Consider the following 14719-nt stretch of genomic DNA (forward strand, 5'->3'; position numbering starts at 1 on the left):
GCTTTTTCTTTTGGCTTTTTATAAAATGGGATTAACTATTGCCTATGTTTTTGTGAGTGTAATTAACTTCCTTAGGTTGGATTTTTCCTTCCAGTACTTTCTGTAGGGCTGGATTAGTGGCTATGTATTGTTTAAATCTGGTTTTGTGTGGAATGTCTTGTTTCCTCCATCTATAGTGATGGAATGCTTTGCTGGGTATAGTAGTCTGGGTTGCCATCTGTGATCTCTTAGTGTTTGTAGAATATCTATCCAGGACCTTCTGGTTTTCAGACTTACCATGGAGAAGTCAGGTGTAATTCTGATAGGTTTGCCTTTATATGTTACTTGGCCTTTTTCCTTTGCTGATCTTAATATTCTTTCTTTATTCTGTATGTTTAGCGTTTTGATTATTATATGGCAAGGGGACTTTTTGTGGTCCACTCTATTTGGTGTTTTGTCATCTTCTTGTACTTTCATTGGCATGTCCTTCTTTAGGTTGGGAAAGTTTTCTTCTATGATTTTGTTGAATATGTTTTCTCCACCTTTGACTTGGGTTTCTTCACCTTCTTCTATAGCTATTATTCTTAGGTTTGGCCTTTTTACAGTGTCCCATATTTCCTGGATATTTTGTGTTAGGGATTTGTTGGACTAAAGATTTTTTTTTGGTCAATAAATCTATTTCTCCTAGTGTATCTTCAATGACTGAGATTCTTGTGTTCTGTTGGTTATGCTTTGCATCTATAGTTCCTGATTGTTTACCCAGCTTTCCTAATTCCAGCATTCCCTTAGACTTTTTTTTTGTATTGTCTCTATTTCAGCTTTCAAACCTTGCACTGTTTGAATAGTTTCTTGCAATTTTTGGTTTGTCTTTTCCTCCATTTCTTGAATCTTTGTTTGTATTTTCTTCCATTTCTTTAAAAGATTTTCTCATTTCCTCTTTTAGAGTCTCTATGGTCTTCCTGAAGTTGTTTTTAAAGTTGTTCTCTTGTGCTTCATCTCTGTTAGGATGATTAGGTCATGCTGATGTAGAGTTCCTAAACTTTGGTGGCATTATGTTGGTTTTTCTGTTGTTGAATGTGTTATTATATTATTGTCTTCCCATCCCTTCTTCCAGTGGGTGCAGGTGGAGTCTCTTCCTCTTCTGGTGGGTATGGGTCCAAGGTTCTCTTCCAGTGGGTGCAAGCAGGTCCAGTACTCTGATGGGTCTCATGGTACAGGTGGGTCTGAGACACTCTCTCTCCTGGTGGGTGGAGTTGGGACTAGCAGTGCTATGTCAACAGATTCTGGATGTCTTGAACCACCTGGGGTGAGTCGATCTGCCTGCAGTTCCCAGGCCAGGAGATCCAAAAGAGGGCAAGTGGAAGTAGGGCCTGAGACAGGGGCCCATGCTCACTTCTCCTCCGAATAGGTGCACAGTGATGTCAGCAGAGTCTGGATTGATTGAACCTCCTGGGGGCAAGTTGACCTGCCTTCAGTCCCCAGGCCAGGAGATCCCAAAGAGGGTAATCACTCACCCCAGCCTTTTAATCTCAGGTCTTATTTATAAATACAGTAATAGAGATTTAATTAAAGGTGCCTTTAGTGGCAGCTGCAGAGCTAGTGCCTGCAGGAACAGAATTCCCACCTAGCTGCAGCCTGAGAGGCTAAGCCACTGCCAGAGAAACAGGCCAGTAGAGTATCAATTGATGACTGAAATAGCAGTAGATTAAGGCACAAGCACTGTGTGAAAGATAAAACAACACAGTATTTCATAGTTTACACCATATTTCCTTAAACATCAACTAATGGATACATTGATTTATTCCATAGCATAGCCTTTGTTGGTCAGATAAATTGTGATTGTGTTGGTTGTCAGCATCAGAGGATCTGGCATTATCCAGAAAAGCATCCTGGAACACCCCAATGCATGATTATCTTTATTAGGTTAAGGGAAGTGAGAAGACTGACCCTACAGCAAGGTGTCACCATTTCCTGGACTTTGATCCTAGACTGCATTCAGTAGAGGACGCAAAGAGCATCAGCCTTTGTCTGCTCTTCATCCTGATTTTAAGCATGATATGTACATCTACCTCAAGTTCCTGCCTCCATGTTAGATCACTATGGATCTGTGAGCCAAAATAAACCTCTTCCTGAATTATTAAGGCATTTATCACAGCAGCAGAAAAGTAATACAGCAATGATCCACTAGGTATCATTGTTGATAGCTGTAATTACTCTCATTAATTTATCACAATGTTTTTAACCACAGAAATAAGTTCACTGTGTTGCTATGCTTACCACATTTTCAAGAAATCTCTTGGTGCTTTCAAGATTATGACTAAAAATACCCTTTATGGAAAAACGAAACCAGTCTGTTCTCTCTCCCCCAAGTGCCCCAGTACCCTAACAAAGACACCTTTTTATTCAGTTATTTTAAATATGACCATACTTTTCTTGTAAATATCTCCTTCTCTTGCATTTCCCAATATCAGACCTAATGCCTTTATACTCTTCCCCTTATATTCTAAAATCCTCTTACCTCATCATCTTTGTCTGAAGACAGTATAAATCTTTGGCTTTTTACCAAAATCTTTTGGTGCAACTGAAGCTTCAGGCTCTGCTCATTCATTACATCATAAGTATCCCAGCAAGTGGGGGCATAGTTTCAGTATGGGGCATGATGTGTAAAGTTAGTCATTTGAACATCAAGTGTAAGGGGTACCAATCTCCTTCCACTGAAATCAAAAGCAGCAAGAATAACTCTGTGAGTTTGGCACCATACTGAATCAATATTCTTCTCTCTTACCCACAGTAGCCTGGGTTAGTTTCAGAAAACAACACTTACACACAACAAGGTCCCGGAGCTAATTGACAATAAAGGAGTATTTCAAACTACAGCACAGTTTTTTCAGAACTGTCTTATTCAAAGGAAAACAGGTTAAAATGAATACAGAGAGGAAAAAGATCTCTTGACTGTATTGGATGCAGTTCATTCAGAAAAGCAGGCATTCTGGAAGCACTATTTGACTGGTACTTGATGGGGAAAATGTCAAATAATTAAATTCAAAATGGGGCCTGATAAACATGTGTAATAAAATTCTATTTAGTGAGTTGGGAAGATGGCTCATGGAATAAGAGTGCTTGCTGCCCAAGCTTGAGGACCCAAGAGAAGCCAGCACCAATATGAAAGTGAAAGTTTTTCTAACATCTGGAATCTTAAGACTGACTGATACAGACAGAAGAATGAGTAGGGCTTCTTGTTCAGTCATCCTACCCCAAAACTGCCAAGCTCCAAGTATAAGTTATATGTAATACTTTGTCTCAAAGGAGTAAGGCATATAATGAAAGAGCAGGATGCCTGAACTCTTGTTCCCCCTCCATTGAATCAAGAGACAGTCTTACATTGCATACAGTGACCCTCTTTAATCTATGAAGATCATTTTGCAACAACCCAAAGAAGATCTGAAGTCATGAATACTAGTAGATCCTGTATACACTATGTCGTCCTATGCTTGTATCTCAGGAATGATATTAAAATGATAAACTAGGAACAACAGGAGACTAACAACCGCTGATAACATACAACTATCACAATATACCTGTTACTTTTAGTATAAAGAAAGTAAAGCCTGTCTTTTTTTTTTTTTTTCGAGTGTCTTTCTTTAGCATAGCTCTTTGGCAGCACCACTGCTCTTGTGATCTGAGGCCATTATTTAGTAAAACGAAGGTTTCTGGAATGGAAGCACAGCAATGTCACAAGGAACAATCTGATAACTAGGACAGTGACTAAGTGACTAATGAGTATCATGGAACTGCTGGACAAAGAGTTGACTCATAGTCTAGGTGACACAGAACAGCGTGATGTAAGATTTCATAGTGGAGAGCAGAACAGCATGTAATTAAAAAGCTGTGAATTGTTTATTTCTGGAATTTTCCATTGACTATTTTGGAAGTTCAGTGACTGTAGGTTCCTCAAACTGTAAAAAATAAAACCATGAATAAGAGGGGACTATGTTGCTTTCTTTGCCTATTGCTGCGGGAAAAAAATACCCTGCAAAGGCAATTTAGGAGTAAATGGTTTATTTGGGCTTCTAGTTCCAGGATTTAGTTCTCACCATGGTATAGAAAACACAGTAGTGGTATCCCAAGACAGAGTCCTGACCTAGATGGTAGATTTTCAGGTGTACTGAGTATGCCATTCCCCTCCCACAATGGACCATCAGTTTGTGTGCATAATATTCATTGTTTTACTCCACAAATATCACAGCCTATATTTTGTCCACATAATTAAAGTATTTTTATCTTCTATAAAGTTGAATGATTGTATAGTTTGTTGATGTGTGTGTGTGTGTCCATTAGTCTCCATAACATCTCAATCTGAGGAATGTTGATCTTTGCACTGAGTTTAAAATCAGGCTGGTATCTTTTCACAGCTCAACATCTTCATGAATTTAGGGTCAAACACCAACAGTTTATTTGTATCAGAGGAGAGCAATGCAAGCCAACAATATAACATTGGTAAGGAAGATGAACACTCTGGTAAATAGCTGTACTTGAAAAATAAAATGTAGAATGCAAAATCTCAAATGTGCTCCTTACTGGTCACTCTCTTTGTTCTCAGCTTTATAGCTTCTTGCCCAATCCTATCTTTGAATGTGAATCAAAACTGTTAGAGACCCCACACTGTGAACCTTGGATGGACATGTAGACTCAGTTTTATTCACTACACTGACTTTTAAGATTATTTATATTTTCTGAACGTTAAGTTCTCAAAAAGAAGAACATAGAGGGTAATTAACACATTAAAAAGTGTTCAACATACTTCACTCTCAGGGAAATGAAGATTACGATTTTAAGATACCATCTCACCCAAGTCAGAATGGGGATTATCAGGGATATAGATGCCAACCAACACTGTTTCCCATGTTAGAATAGGAGAATGTTTATGCACTGTTGGTAGGAGTGTAAACTAGTATATACACTTTAGAAAACAATCTAGAGCTTTCCAAAAGAACTATAAATAAAAATGCCATATGACCCAGCTATACTACTCTTGGATATGTAACCAAAGGACTTTGTATTCTACTGTACAAACACTTGCTCATCCATGTTCTTTGCTGCTGGATGCATGATAGCCAGAAAACAAGTCAACCTTGATGTCTGTTATCTGACAAATAGATAAGGAAAACTGCTGCTGTTATTTCTATGAGGATGGGCATGGGGTTTCATCTGCATCATAAAAGATTTACATTATAAGCTTTATCACTTCTCATCTGGACCACAATTTTCTAAAATCTATTGTATTCCCTTCTTTTATGTCATCAATATAATCATATATGTCTCTGCTTAAAGTCTGTTAGACATACCCACATGCAAACAGGTAAAGGAAGATTTTCTGATTAACAATGCGGGGCCCTTTATAAGCAAGCCACTGAAAGCTTCCTCTTCTTATTTCTCATTGCTACAGTTAAATGGTCCAGAGGGACATATCTGTAAAAACCCCTAACATGCTGCTTGTTGTCTCATTTCCTGTTAGTACATTTCTTTACCTCAAGAAAGAAAGAAAGAAAGAAAGAAAGAAAGAAAGAAAGAAAGAAAGAAAGAAAGAAAGAAAGAAAGAAAAGAAAGAAAGAGGAAGGAAGGAAGGAAGGAAGGAAGGAAGGAAGGAAGGAAGGAAGGAAGGAAGGAAGGAAGAATCTTTGGCTCTCAGAATCTCAGTCACACCCACCCACCACTATTACCACCACAGGGATCTTTCTTCATTTTTCAAGATTAGTCATTGATGTCACTTCCTACCAAATGATCAGCCTCTAGACACACAGGTCTTCTGCACAGATTGCTATCCTAATGACAGACAGCCAGGTCCCATACCAGAGTCCCAAGGAGGTTAAGCTGACTGAGATCTAGGTCACGTATTTTCTTCTTTCCCAGTGACTCACATTTTACCTGGTATGCAGTAAATATTGAAGGTGAAAGAGAATGTGGGAAGAAGTAATACAGTAGGCACAAGCAAGGAGAGGGAAAACTATGCTCTAAGTCTAGAATAAATCACGTGTATCTTTCGAAATACAAGGGTTTTACAGATGGATCCAACCATTCTTGTACTAGTTACTGAGAAAATACCCTGCCCCAGGCTGCTGGGGGAAGACTCTGTTAGCATTCATCAAGGCCTGGCTGGAAATAGAAGCACACTAATGTCAGATAACAAGGGAAGAACTCGATATGTATAATGTATGTATTTGTCTGTATGTGAACATACACACAGGAATACGTATGTGTGTTCAAGGAGAACAAAGTCAACATGGGAAATTGTCTTCAATCACTCTCTACCTGATTTTTTTTAAAGACAGAGTCTCTCACTGTGCTTAGAACTTTTTAATTCAGCTTTAATATCTGGCCGGTATTGTCCAGAATTCTGCCAGTGATGGGGTTACATACCTTTAAGGTACCTGATTCTAATGGATACTGGAGATTGGTCTTCACTCCTGGATGGCAGGCACCTAACAGATTAAACCATCTTCCCAAATCTGCCTTAAACAGAATTCAGTAAACATACTGATTTACAAAGGTAAGAGCAAGTGAAGTTAAACACCAGAAGGCACACAGAATGAGTGTCCCTGGTGTGAATCAACTGCTGGTTATGAGGACTTCCACAAAAAGTCAATGTAGAATCAATTTGATTACCACAATTTTTGGGTGGAGAGGCATAAATTAGAGTATCATCTTATTTTTTTACTTTTCATTTTGTTTTTAGAGATTTTTCTATAATATTGTAATTGTACCAAATATTGGGTCTCACTGTGAGATTTCTTATAAACATGTTTATAAGATACTTGATCATTTCAACCCCCCTTTTGTTTTCTTTTATCTTTCATGCTTTTGTCACTGGTTTTCTTCCTTTTTCCAAACAGTCCCTTCCGTTTCTGTATTGTTTAGAGAGGAAAAATTCCAAATTTATACACATGTGAGAAAGTATGTGATACTTGTGTTCTGAGTCTTGCTATTTTCTGCAAATGAACAATCTTCCTTTCTTCATGACTGAAAATAGAATGTCATTGTGAAGATGTGACATTCTTTCTTGTCTTGTCATGTTTGACAAGACTAACCTACTCAGTCCATATGACTTTTCACCCATAACCTCATCACAAGCCTCTGCCTCATCTGTCTACCCCTTGCATTATTCAGCCATAAAGAAAAATAAAATCGCACTATGCATGGAACTGGAGGATTTATTGTTGAGCAAACTAAGTTAGATACAGGAAAGTCTATGTTTCTACTCTGCAGAAACTGACAAAAGAGGGTTATCTGAAAGGAGGACGGAAGTTAGTGTGGTCTGTAAAGAAGCCAATGTAAAGAGGAATGGAAAAATGTGAGATGGGAAGACAGGAGACAGATGCGACCATGCCACACTACATTCATCTGTTCAAATATCACAGAGAAATAAATTAACTTGTATAATTAATACACATAAATAACATATCATGATTTTTTAAAAAATAGATGAACAGAGTGAAGAAATAGTAGGGGTATGATAAAGAGCTACTACTATAGTCAAAACTGTCTATTCTGCCTCCTGCCTGTCTACATTCTGTCATGTAAGGATGCAATGAGAATTCTCCAGTAAGTCAGATGTTGTCATCCTTATTTTTAATTTTCAGTCTGCTGACTTATAGCCAAATGAAACTGTATTCTTTATAAATTGCCCAGTGTTAGACACCCTGGTAGACATCCTCATCTCATTTGGCAAATTTCAGGAATCTGGCTTCTTTGAAAAAAAATAACCTAAACAAAATGTGTTTGTTATTTTTAAAAACTGATGTTGAGCTAGTGCCAACTTGTGAAGAGGTTATAATAAAATACCTAATCATAAGTCAAATAAGTTCATAGTTTACAGCCTCTGGGCAACAATGATCATACCTCTTCACTTCTGGTTCTGTCACTGTATAGTCTTTTCTGCAACTGAGGACGAAAACAAAATAGATTTTTCTTATTAGGTCAAAGGAAGCAGAAAACACACATTTGTTCATTTACAACGTGGAAATTATCAGATAATATGCCTGACATTTTCAGCATTCTCCTGTCTCTGATTGTAAATGTATCTTAATGTCCTTTTCACCCATATTCTAATCAAAACTTATTCTTTTTGCAACCAATGTAAACAAAGCAATAAATTCAGAAATCAGCACAACTTGTGTTGTATACTTGGCTTTGGAGACGTTAGATAACACTATAAAGCAAGTAATTTTGTCAGTTAAATTCAACATTATTAAAAAAGGAAAAATGCATATGATAGTGATGCTTGTCTGCTAAGGAAACCTCTCTAAGTGTCGTGGAGGTATTTGCAACCAATAAAATTCTATTTTCTCAGGTACACAAGGTAAACCATTTCATCAATCACAATATGAACATTAAAGTTCTCGTGTTTGTGTATTTCTCAATGATCACTTTATTTTCATGCTACTATTGTTGAAAATTTCTTTCTATTGCATGGAAAATCCCATCATTTGCCTTTTGAAACTCTCCTAAATATCTTTGAAAGATGGATAAATTATTCATCTCCTGAAGTTGTGTGTCTGAGCTTCACAGTGCTTAAGTGTTATATAATAAATTATGCAATGTATTCCTTAGAGGTCTGGCTCAGCAAGGAAGCCAGTATGTGTTGCATCCTCAGAAAAAATTTCCTAGGTATTTTTGACATTCTTCCAGGTGATTATAAACTTTAGATATTGTAGCTATTTAATTAGCATGAACATTGATAGGTTTTAGTTAGAACTCAATTTTACCTCATGAAAAACTTTCTTCCAGCAGTATTTCATCTTTATTTTGGAAAAGGCCAAGCTTATAGGAAACTTTGGTGACTTTAAATAAACTAGCCCTACAGTTCCTGACATAGGTATATATTTAATGATAGAAATTCGCTCAGATACATTGATATCCATTTTCTTCTTCAGACCAAGTCTCTCTGAATTCAGTCTTAGCAATGTTTTTATAAAAGAAAAAAAGAGCTTGTCTTCAGAGGCTATGTGACCAGAGTTATAGCATGATTCTATATAACATTGTGATAGCATGATAAAAATGCAACTGCTAAAGTCTGCTTTGTCTCTCATTTCTTCCTCAAAGGCCACATGCACTGTCAATTGGATTCTGTAATGTGCGTCACACTTAACATTTTTTGTATCCAACAATATATAAGGAGCAGAAATAGATATTTTGACAGCCCTGGGAGACTTAGGAAATGTCACCTATTTTTACACAGCATAGATGTTCAGGGATACAATGATAGATCAACTCTATGCTCCTCATTCTGGTAGAAGTTCAAAGCATAAGCCAGCCAATCTGATATAAAGTGACTCTAATCATCATTCTTATTTATTTTTTACTTTTGAAATTATAATATAGTATACCATTTCCCTCTTCCCTTTCCTCCAGCAAAACCATCTCAAATAGTCTTTCCTTGTTCTTCAAATTCATGGCTTCTTTTTCATTAAGTGTTGTTACAGTCATATATGTATATACAGTCAACTAAGGAATGCTGACAGTGGGAGAAATAGTTGTTGTCCAATACCAAGTGATCAACCCTGAAGACATACACAAAAGTAACATAATATAGATGGAGCAAGATATGTTTAGGAATATATATGTCTATACATATATACTGATATCCATATGACAGCAATAAGTTTTATTTATTACCATATGTGTCAGTGTGAGATATTCCTTGCATCCCACTAGTAATCAATAAGGAAAATTGTCCTACTGTGTGTCCACAACTGTTCACCCTAACATCACTTTACCTATATCCCAGTGCTTCTAGTCTGAGCATGTAATTAAACAAGATACATGTTTATTCGCCAAAAGACATGGAAAATGTGCCCATGCCATTGTTGAGAGTGACAGCCAAACAGTGGCAACAGCCCAGTGGCCATATTTAGTAGAATAAATACACTATGGTGACTCCATGCAGACCATTATGCTCATGGAGAATTGACTGCCGAACATTATGGAGTTGATATCAAACACAAACAATATTCAACATGCCCTGTGTGATTCTCTTATAATAAAGTTCAAACATGAGTATACAATTCCAGAAGTCAAATATTATCTTTCTTGGGGAATAGTAAGTGGAACAGGCTGGTGGAAGTCTTCTGAGATTTTTATAATATTCTGTGTTCTCATCCAAGTGCTGGTCATATGACTATGTTCACATGATAAAAAATAGTTCAGTCACTATGGAAATCAGTATGCAGTTCTTCATAAGATGACCACAGAAGCCAACTTTGTCTTTCATGAGTATGTATCTAACAAAAATCAAAGCCGGTATACAGTAGACACACCTATAAATCCATGTTTATTGGAGTATTATTCATAATAGCTAACAAATATATACTCACTAGCTGATGAATGGATAAATAAAACATGTAACCACACAATAGATATTCATTCAGTAACAAAGAAGAATGAACTATAGACTACCATGTTAAATAAAGTAACCCAGTCTCAGAAAGACACAAAACTTATTGCTATGTCAACTCTTCTGTATACATATCTTAGTTCAAGAAGTTTTTTTTTTTAAATAAAAGTAGGAAACATGCAGAACCAAGTCAAAGAAAACATACCAATTACAAGAGTGAATGTTTCTCTATATTATTAGTTCATTTACATTGAAGGGACAAAAATGCAATGAATTACCAAGCACATAGAAGACTCCATGCCTTTTATGTAACCCTAAAAGGTTAACCTTATCTGAGTTTCAATGACTTATCTCAAACAAATTAGGGTTCTGATCCAAGAATATTATTTGTAGAATTTCTGAATGGATTTTGGACACTGAATAATTAGACCAAGTATCATTAACTGAAGAGGAATAAAATTAATAGTGGGAACTTAACTCACCCAACTTTTTCACACTTAGCATCATGATATCATAGATAAAAGAAGAAAAAAACAAAGAAACTAGAATTCCATCCTATGCTTTCTTCATTAAAGGCCATTTTTCTCTGTTGCTGAAATCTACATGGTGATGAAGACCCAGCCTCCTGAGGGATTCCCCAGGCTCATGATCTTCTGCAGATTTCACTTCCAGTGATGCTTTAATTGTTATTTTTATCAGAACTATTCATACTAATCAAATGCTGGCAAAATTAAACAGTGTCATCTGTCTGTGACTGAAATGCAGAGTCACTGTGTGTGTCATTGGGATTTGCTGGTTGGGTCTTTTGATCCTGGCGATGGTTTTAAGCCTTGGATCCACTGATGATCATATTCATGATTTGATAAACACACTCCCCCAAGAATTCTGATTCTTTAATCTTTCTCCTAACATCTACTATACATTCACATGCTGATTTCAATTTAGTAGTGATCAAGAGAGCTACATCTACTTTCAAGTAGTAATTGTTTCTTTTGATGTGATCTACTTTATGCAAAAATGAATGAAGGGACATATCTTTGGTGAAGCACAGGCAATTATAAAGCAATTTGATTCTTGAAACTGCAAGTATGGATGACTAGTCTTTCTTCGCCATGTTTGATTTATATGTTGCTTTGTGTATAAGAAATATTGACTCTAAAAACTCTCAGTCAAAACTTGTGCCATGATGGTGAAAAGAGCTGGAATAGGACAAGAGACTCAGCGTCCTGAATTTACTGAAGTAAAGACACATTTGTGGTGTGGCTTAGAAAGCATATATGGTCACACTGTGTAGTGGTCAGTAGGACTGTATCTTTGTGTAACCCTTTATCTCAATAACTCTTCAATATGACATACCCATCTATTTACCTGAATCCACAAATATTTCTACATTATTTTGGAGAGAGATATAAGGTTTCGCAAAATCTGTAGTTCAGCTTTGTACATTCATCTGTATTCACTGCAAATTCACATTATCTTCTTTTGTGGATAAAAGAAAATGTAAAAAGAAAAACAGGGAAAAATGTATTAATGACCAAAGGGCTTGACTTCAAATTCTACACCTTATCAACTGAAAATCTATGCACTACAAATATATTAGGATTTATTTTGAAACTTATCATAGCACAGGATTAAATTTGCCATGCTTCCATGATAAATTAGATCAGCAGGTTCTTAACAACTTAATATCATCTTAACATAAGGAGGTTTATTAGAGGTATTGACTCTAGTTATTTTTGACACTGTCATTTTGAAATTTCTATGTAAAATAAATGCCTTACCATAAAACTTACCTATAATGCACCATTTACTCCATTCCAAAATATTTAAATAATTTGCTGCCCACATGTTAAAGTAAAACAAAGTTACTTTTAATAAAGCATGTTTCAATGGCATAATTCTGGGGATGGAGTGAAGACCCTGAGCAGAGTCCAAAGCAGATGTGTTGCAATATTGGCTCCAACACCTAAGTTGCCTTTGGTCCTTTGAGTAGATCATATTATTAACCTCGGCTTTATTTCCTTCTCTTCTCACTCCATTAGTTTTCCCCTGTGCATTTTCCACCTGGGAACAGAAGCTTAAATGTCCACTTACACATCCCTACTATAAACTAGGAACATGTCATTCCAGTTTTTCACACTATGAAACAAATGACTCCAGCTCAGGAGCTCAATGCAATGATACACACTCCCAGAGGTGGTGGGGCGGGGTGGGGGTAGAAAATTCTGTCCAATGAAGCTATTGTGCAACTGGACAAATTGTCAAAAGCAACTATCATGGCTTCAGAAGATTAATATATATATTAAACAGAGAAGAATTTGCTGTGAAGTAAATAGCCAAGAGAAGTAAAAATATGAGTGATACAAACTGACTGCCCATAGCAGTACCATCCTTAAAAATTAAAAAGTAGAAAAACCTAAACTTCCATCAGTGATTTTATTCAGCCATCTTAACTGAACAAACACAATATACTCAATTAATGGACTGTTATTCATTAACAAAGAGGATTGTACTACTTATCAGCAGTTCTTACATAGGTCATAAATTTGGGGAAGGTGGACAGGAACTACATAGGAAGGACTGGATGGAGAAAGAGGAAGGACACAAGATGTCAAGCAGCTTCAGGCTCATGTGTTTGAGCACATGGTTACCAGCTGGTGGCACTATCCTGGAAGACTGTGGATGCTCTTTCATCAAGTGAAACCTCACCAAAGGGTGGGGTTATTGATTTCATCCCTCTGGTGGGTGCCGGCCCCAGTTATCACTCCTGCAGAGACCTGGTTTAGTCTGTCACCTCACACCCCTCTGCTGCAGCTACAGAGCTACCTGCTTCTATGTTTCCCCATTGTGATGGAGCATACCCTTTCAAACCATGTGTCAGAATAAAATCCTTTATCTCTTAGGATTCATTTGTTTCTCTCTACCTGGATGGAAGTTGTTTATATAAGAAGGTAATGTTTCTACAACTCAATATTGAAATTAATTCTTCATGGGTGGACAGAGATAAATGAGTCACTTTATGATGAATTGAGCGTGCACTCCTATAAATCAGACATACAATGGCACAGTTTAAAAACTAAGTTAAAACAAGTTATTACTTAGTGCTTTCTGTGTATAAGATGCTTTGCTTCTTGCCACCTGCAACATACAGTAAGTTAGGAAGGTAAAGTCTCTGTCTCTCTCTCTCTCTGTCTCTCTCTCTCTCTCTCTCTCTCTCTCTCTCTCTCTCTCTCTCTGTCTCTCTCCATCCTACAGAAGAATTAGTGTAAAAAGGTCAAGGTGGGAAATGCGACATCACATCAATAATGTAGAGCTGGAGTCTGAATCTAAAATACAGAGACGTAGAATTCAGCCTGAGAACATTGTTTTCCTTACCTTAGACCAAGCCTCACTGAATTACTTTTCTTACCCTTCCATCCACTTTCTCACTCCTTCTCATCTGAAAAACTTCTTGACAAGAAAATAAAAAACAAAAGCCATGCAGTTCTAGACTATTCTACAGCCACTGAAATGGGGTAGTTTCCAGCTTCTCTTTTGATTACTTGGATATTAAAACCGTTTTGTAACTCTTCCTGCAGAAAGTCTCTTCATATTGAGTGAGGAATATATGACCTGACCACTATAAATTAAAAACCCGCATAACCAAGTCTGGAGAAATGGCTCATGTGAAAGGCTTTGACTACCCAAGTTCAATCTCTGGGATGCGCTTGTTAGGAGACTATTTATTCACCAAGGCAAACGTGTGCCCCTAATATACCCACACATTCATCATGTATGCATACTCAGGAACACACAGCAAAAATAAGTACATATAAAGACCTTTAAATCTTTCATAACTTGACTACTTCACAGACTAGCCTTTAATTCAATGTGGCTATCAAATATCTGTTTACCACTGGCCTGATGTACCAACCATCTTTACTAAATCACAACAAATATAATTATGAGACTTTAGCCACATGAGAAAAAGTGCTTATTCTGTGGGGTAAAATTAGTGGGATTATGTTTTAAAATACTGAGGTTTCTATCAGAGCATACCAGGTGGCAAGCAAGAGTGTGTGAGTGGGCTTTCCCCTCCATAATGAAAATCAATCCAACTCTTCTCTTTTACCTGGTGCTTTCTGGGTGTGTCATAATGTTGCCACATCACTCTGCAACATTTTTTGCATATATCATCATCCCAGTAAAATAAGCTGTAGTTTTATTCATTCCCAAGTTTATATGCTGTTAGTGATTTACTGCCAACTTGATTTATGAACTGTCATTGCTAGGTTTCTGTATCAACAGTATGCATCATCCAGTCCATTCTATCCAACGTTTTCCTGTATATAAAAACAAGCTGGCTTATAT

Source organism: Cricetulus griseus, chromosome 3 (genome assembly GCF_003668045.3).
Source record: "Cricetulus griseus strain 17A/GY chromosome 3, alternate assembly CriGri-PICRH-1.0, whole genome shotgun sequence".
Classification (NCBI taxonomy): domain Eukaryota; kingdom Metazoa; phylum Chordata; class Mammalia; order Rodentia; family Cricetidae; genus Cricetulus; species Cricetulus griseus.